The sequence below is a fragment of the Bubalus bubalis genome, chromosome 7 (assembly GCF_019923935.1).
Source record: "Bubalus bubalis isolate 160015118507 breed Murrah chromosome 7, NDDB_SH_1, whole genome shotgun sequence".
NCBI lineage: Eukaryota > Metazoa > Chordata > Mammalia > Artiodactyla > Bovidae > Bubalus > Bubalus bubalis.
Window position 1 is genome coordinate 28,478,521 of NC_059163.1, and position 7,818 is coordinate 28,486,338.

Consider the following 7,818-nt stretch of genomic DNA (forward strand, 5'->3'; position numbering starts at 1 on the left):
AATAGATGGGGAAACAGTGGAAATAGTGGCTGACTTTATTTTTCTGAGCTCCGAAATCACTGCAGGTCATGATTGCAGCCATGAAACTAAAAGACGCTTACTCCTTGGAAGGAAAGTTATGACCAACCTGCTGCTGCTGCCAAGTCGCTTCAGTCATGTCCGACTCTGTGCGACCCTGTAGACGGCAGCCCATCAGGCTCCCCCATCCCTGGGATTCTCCAGGCAAGAACACTGGAGTGGGTTGCCATTTCCTTCTCCAATGCATGAAAGTGAAAAGTGAAAGTGAAGTCACTCAGTCGTGTCCGACTCTTTGCAACCCTGTGGACTGCAGCCTACCAGGCTCCTCCGTCCATGGGATTTTCCAGGCAAGAATACTGGAGTGGGGTGCCATCGCCTTCTCCAATGACCAACCTAGACAGCATATTAAAAAGCAGAGATGTTACTTTGCCAACAAAGGTCCATCTAGTCAAGGCTATGGCTTTTCCAGTAGTCATGTATGGATGTGAGAGTTGAATTATAGAGAAAGCTGAGCACCGAAGCATTGATGCTTTTGAACTGTGGTGTTGGAGAAGACTCTTGAGAGTCCCTTGGACTGCAAGGAGATCCAACCAGTCCATCCTAAAGGAGATCAGTCCTGGGTGTTCATTGGAAGGACTGATGTTGAAGCTGAAACTCCAATACTTTGGCTACCTGATGTGAAGAGCTGACTCATTTGAAAAGACCCTGATGGTGGGAAAGATTGAGGGCAGGAGAATGGGATGACAGAGGATGATGTGGTTGGATGGCATCACTGACTCGATGGACATGGGTTTGGGTGGACTCCAGGAGTTGGTGATGGACAGGGAGGCCTGGCATGCTGTGGTCACAAGCAGTCGGACATGACTGAGCGACTGAAATGAACTAAAGAGATAGTCAGTCTGTATTTTGAAACTTTTGTGTACATAGCAAATACATCGCCAATGCAGTTTTCACATTTTTCAGTTGATGTATCATAATGCACAATTTAAGCTATTTTAAATTGTTTGAACATGATGTTTTCTTCATTTACATTGAAGAAAATCATTTATTTTACAACTTCCATGTTTTTAAGAATTTATGGTACCTTCATTTTTCTCATAAAAATCTTACATTGATATCTTTGTGTTTAAAGTTTCTAATGCAGTTATGTAAGATTAAATTTTAGGATATATTTTTGGAAGTCTAATTCCTATCCCAAAGACATGATTTTGTTTTAATGCTCCAGATTTTTTTTAATAAAAAATAATTTAAAACTTCCCATGAGACTTTCTGTCTGTTCTTTTTGTTGACCCCTTATTTGCCCTTTTGCAATGGCTTCACCTCCCAAAGAATTTCAAATTTCTAATCATTCAGAATTAGAAGACAAGTTCATTTCAAAATAAAGGCCACAGCTTAGCTGATATTAATTTAACAAGTTAGTGTTTGCAATTCTTGAAATGTATTTTCTCCCAAGTCATTTTACTCATTAAATGCAGGCTTTGTTTTCTTGAGTACTTCTGGATCGAGTGCTGAGTATGCTGCCACTTACCCCAGTAAGTCTGGCTTTCCAGTCTCTCTCTTCCAAGCTTTCACATTCTGTCTGTCTCACAATATTACTCAACCGTGACTTCTATTTGGTTCAAGCTAGATCCACTGCTTTCTTAGCTTTTCTGGTGGCTGAAGGCTTGCTTTCAGTGGGACAGAGGTCTGGACAAATAGGCTTTGCATTTGAGGGTGTCTCCTTGTCCTCCCAAGTCCTCTGACTTCCCCTGGGGGTTGGGCTGTGTGGTCAGACTTTTACTTGGAGTTGTTCTGTAACATATCATGTCTAGGCAGGTGGGAAAGGAAAAATCTTCCAACCCACAAAATGTCTCATAAGCATGACCAGAGCATAATTCAAAAGCCTGGAGATAAGTAGAACTATGATTATTCTCAATACCATAATTCAGCACTTAACAAATTCACTGTGAAGAGATAAGCTCCGCTCAAACCCAGGTCTCTGCAATTGCAGGCGGATTCTTTACCGTCTAAGCCACCAGGGAAGCCCTTTCAATTGCACACTTAGTGCTAAATCCACATTGCCAACAAAAGATAGAATAACACAAGTTAACTGGCAAATAAGTCTATACCTTTTAATGAAAGGACCAGGAAGAGCTCAAAAAGTTGCAAAGATGATGGCCATGGGAGCTTGCAGAAGATCATTAGAGACTAACCGTACTGTCCATGACAGCTTCCTGTTTAGATATTGGTATCAGCCTTATAGAAATAGAGATCAGAAGGAGTAGAATCCTGTGACACAAGCTCAGGACTAGGAGATAAGAATTAGAAAACCTGGGGTCTAATCCTAGCCTTGACAATTACTTTATATATTTGAACAAATTATTTAACTTTTGTTTCTCAATAGCAAGTGCTAACTATGAAAGAAATTACATTACAATAACAAGTACTAACTATAAGAAAAATGACAAAGCAATCCTTTCAGGTAAAATTCTTCATCTGAAGAAGATGTAGGAATAGAAGTCACTGTTCAGCTTTCAGTCCATATCATCTTTTAAATGTGTGTACGTGTTTTAATGTCAATATTGACAGTTTTATGAAAAAATGGAAACGGTTGCCACATTCCAGTATTTAATTGTTTAAATCATTCTAGAACATTGGCCAACTGGCGGAGGCATTAACAGAGATCAAAGCCTCATGAAGATATTAACTGAGCTTCACATATCTTCAATTATTCATTTCCCAAAAGAAGGAAAATACAGACTCATTTTGTTAAACATATGTTGACAGATTTTTGGAACCATAGAAAAGGAAATAGAAAATCTTTTTCAAAATGCTTTTAGACATTTATCTCTAATTCTTGGTGAAAATTCTTAGCACAAAAAGTATCCTGGCTGAGGCATGGGAGGTCAGGGAGCATAGTAGAGAGGTAATGGAATAATCTAGGGATAGACAGCCAAGAGCTTGGAAGACTTACAAATTCACTGAAGCAAATATGGCTTGAGTGTCTCTGACCAAAATCTTGATCTTAGATAGGAAAACTAGAAAATAAAATGGAATACAGTGTGGAATGCATATTCATTTAAAGCCAAACAGTCTAAGTAAATATAAACCCGATTTTGTAATGGGTATATAGCAAAAAGTTCCTCCGAAACTACTGCATTATACAACTTAGCAGAGAAGCATGATATTATTATTTTTTGTTTTGTTTTTTGGCCACATGGTGCAGCCATGGCCCACATGGTATCCTAGTTCCCCAACCAGGGTTTGAACCATGCCCCCTGAAGTGGAAATGCAGAGTCTTAACCGATAGACCTTCAGGAAAGTCTCAGAAGTCTGTTATTACTGATAAAGGGGATCCTTTCATTTCTAGCACAATTATTTATTCTAAAGTGAGAGAGAAAAATAGACCTATATTAGTATATCTCCAAGGATCTCGTCAATCAGTACTTGGAAAACTATGCTGAAAAGGAAATCCACATCTTTTTGCTTGACAGAAAAATAAGATAGTAAAATGCTAGGCTGGAGGCCCATATTTATATTTTCTGTCATCAGTTTGCAATTTATAAGTGGGTTATATTCTAAAATTTTGCATCCAAGTTGGGTTGTTAGTATTTGACATGTTTTCTCTCTAGAAATAACGTGCTGAATGCTGGATTGCTTCACAGAATAATCCCTTTTCTGACACAGCATCAACACACACACACACACACATGCATATACACATAAATCCATAACCTTTCTAATCCCAAATATGAGGCAGTATGATATAGCACAAATTTTAGTGATGGAACACAATAACACCCACCAGTAATCATTTGCGGCTAAATTAGTGGCCTTAAGAAATATGTTTAATTTCTGTCAATTTTATTTTACTCATTTTGAAAATGGAAATCATAACTTCCTCATAGAGTGGTTAGTTGTCAGTCTTAAGTAAGGCAAGGTAAGCAAAAGTTCTTTTTACATTGCATTATCCTCCAAAATGTTAACTATTAATGTTCTCTAGTACTCTATAGTTTAGCTCCTCTTTGGATTTAATCACCCTTGGTAAACAAAGTTGATAACTAAGCACTATTTATAATGTCTCCATAGAGAAAAGTACATTGTGTGCCTAGAAGAGGCCACAGCAGGTCATGAAGTATGGTGTCCCCAGCTGTGGTGCTGCCAGTCAGCCATCTGGCCTGTAGAAATATTTTTTCACTGTACCCTTTCCTTTACTTGGCTCTAATGATCGCTGTTTCCCAGAAAGCAATGTATATCTATTCTCATCCCTCTGGTGGGCCCATGTCCTGTGTTTACCATATTCTTCTTCTTCTTTTTTTTTTTTTTTCCAAAACTGCCTTGGCTCTATTCTCTAGCTGTTCCATGCATCTGAGATTTATTTCTATAGATGGGGAAACAGTGGAAACAGTGTCAGACTTTATTTTGGGGGGCTCCAAAATCACTGCAGATGGTGATTGCAGCCATGAAATTAAAAGACGCTTACTCCCTGGAAGAAAAGTTATGACCAACCTAGATAGCATATTGAAAAGCAGAGACATTACTTTGCCAACAAAGGTCCGTCTAGTCAAGGCTATGGTTTTTCCAGTGGTCATGTATGGATGTGAGAGTTGGACTGTGAAGAAAGCTGAGTGCAGAAGAATTGATGCTTTTGAACTGTGGTGTTGGAGAAGACTCCTGAGAGTCCCTTGGACTGCAAGGAGATTCAACCAGTCCATTCTGAAGGAGATCAGCCCTGGGTGTTCTTTGGAGGGAATGATGCTAAAGCTGAAGCTCTAGTACTTTGGCCACCTCATGTGAATAGTTGACTCATTGGAAAAGACTCTGATGCTGGGAGGGATTGGGGGCAGGAGGAGAAGGGGACGACAGAGGATAAAATGGCTGGATGGCATCACTGACTCAATGGACACGAGTTTGGGTGAACTCCGGGAGTTGGTGATGGACAGGGAGGCCTGGTGTGCTGCAATTCATGGGGTCGCAAAGAGTCGGACATGACTGAGAGACTGAACTGAACTGAAACTGTTAGGAGGCACGACCCATATTTTGCACCTGTACACTCAGGGTACCTAGCACAACTTTAGGAACAAAACTAGCACTTGACCAATGCCAAGTAGAGACCAGGAGGGCACTTTTTAGGTAAAGTTAATGCTATCATAGAGAGAGAAGGTGAAAACAGCCCTGTTGTCTCCAAGAAGTGTTGGGTTGGCCAAAAGTTTGTTTGGGTTATTCTGTAAGATGGTATGGAAAAACCCAAATGAAAAATTTGGCCAACCCAGTATTATACAGATTGAAGGAAAGGCAATAAATCCAAACCACATGGCAGAGTGGTAGTGATGCATAAAAGATTTATGAGCCATGGCCAAGCCTGAAGATACTTGAGAAGCAAATCACTTGGTAAAAATGCTTAGTAAGAGTATTTACTCAAGAAACAGAGAAGTTCCTGAGATCCAGAAGTTTAGAAAGATAATTTTTTAATGGGAAAAGAAAAAAGAATTTATTAGGAAGTCATTTTCAGGGGAATCAATTTAGGTTCATTCTATACTGACTAAATCTAAGAAATTATATCATTCAGGCTGTAAAGTAGGTATCTAACTCTAACTTGTCATCTGTACCACCTACAACAGATAGATAATTACCTCTCCTTTACATATTTTGAGCTGTGTTGACTTAACTAAAAGCTTAAATCATAAATACAATAGTTAATATTTTAAACACATGCTGCTTTGAGCCAAGACTATTTCACCTGCTTTGTATGGATTATGATATTTTATCATTGCACAAATGTAATGATTTAGGCACCACTGAGGAAACTGTTGCACGTTTGATCCCTGGGTCAGGAAAATCTCCTGGAAAAGAAAATGGCCACCCACTCCAGTATTCTTGCCTGGAGAATCCCATGGACAGAGGAGCCTGGTGGGTTACAGTCCATGGGGTCACAAGGAGTCGGACACAACTGAAGTGACCTAGCACTGCATAAGGAAACTGCAGCTGAGAAATTTTAAATATCTTGCCAAGGCTGAACAAGTGGTGAAACCAGGGTTCAACTCAACAATCCATATTTGCAAACCACCTTTCTCAACCACTATGACATAACACCATCCAAATATGAAGAACACTTATTTACTTAGGTGTGCTTATTCCGTGTTTTGATGGGGAAAAAAAAATCTCACCTCCCTCTATGTTAATGCATATGTTGTCCTCTGTTCCAGATGCATTACAGTCATCCTTTATATTGGATTGGCTTGTAAATTTGTTCAGATTTTTCCACAAGATGTAACTGAAAAGCCTGAACGAACTTTTTGGCCAACCTTATACGTTCAACTCCCAGCTTCCCTGTCTGTTGGTCTTTCCTTCTTGCCTCATTTCCCACACTTTATCCAGCTGAAAACATTGCACAAGGGCTCATCTGCCCATTGGTGGTCTGTGGCTAGTCTGGGTTATGTGTTAGTGGGAGACAGAGAGCAAGCGGTCTGGCAAGTAAAGGAGTTGGTTTAGTTTCATTCTAGTCTTGTCCTTTTCTAAAACCCTTAAGTCATGATCCAAAACAGTGCCTAATCCTCTGCCTGGCTTCTCACCAAGACTGTCTTTGAGGCTAGGCATACTGAGACTGAGGTCAGGCTGTGTGACTTTTCATCTTTCACAGCATGTAAGGAGGAGTTCATAACTGATGGGGAAGCAACTTCTACTGTGGGCTCACTTTGTACCAGTCTAGCTACTCTATATAAACTGTTTCCTGTGACCTTTATAACAGCCTTTGGAAGTGGGAAGTACTCTAATTATCTCAGAGGGAAACGAGGTGGTCCTAGTTCTAGAAAAATGTCCACATTCACAGCACTTGTTTAAATACTAATTTATCAGCTGCACTGGGTCTTCATTGAGGCACACAGGCTTTTTCTACTTTTGGCGCATGGGAGCTTCTCTCTAGTTGCAGCAGGTGGGCTTCTTGTTATAGTGTGCAGGCTTCCCTTGTTACAGAGCATGATCTCTTTAGTCGTGGTGTATGTGGGTTTAGTTGTTTCCTGGCATGTGGGATCTTAATTCCCCAACCAGGGATCAAATCCAGATCCCCTGCACTGGAAATCAGATCCTCAGCCACTGGATCACCAGGGAAGTCCCTTACACCACTTTAGATGGCAGAACACGCATCAAGCTTACTTGATTCCCAAGCCTGTGCTCTTTTTTGCTATGTCAGTTACATCCCCAGGGCTGGGAGTTATCCAAGGGTAAAGAGTTATGGGATTACAAGCTCCCTGCATGAGTGAAGTGAAGTGAAGTGAAGTCGCTCAGTCGTGTCCGACTCTTTGCGACCCCATGGACACTAGCCTACCAGGCTCCATCGTCCATGGGATTTTCCGGCAAGAATACTGGAGTGGACTGCTATTTCCTTCTCCAGGGGATCTTCCTGACCCAGGGATCGAACCCGGGTCTCCTGCATTGCAGACAGACGCTTTACCGTCTGAGCCACCAGGGAAGAGTACCTTTTAATAATAAAACCTACCCTTTGGTGAGCAATTGCTAAGTGCGTGCATGCTCAGGCACTTCAGTCATGTCCAACTCTTTTGTGACCCCATGGACTGTGGCCTGCCAGGCTCCTCTGTCCATGGGGATTATCCTGGCAAGAATATCAGAATGGGTTGCCATTTCCTCCTCCAGCATTTTCCTGACCCTGGGATCAAATGCAGTCTCCTGCATTGGCAGGCAGATTCTTTACGACTGAGCCATCTGGGAAGCCTGCAATTGCTAAGTACCAGGCTCTTTGCTGAGAGCTTTGCATGTGTCTGCTTAATTTAATACCTCACAACTCTATGAAATAGGTACTGTCAC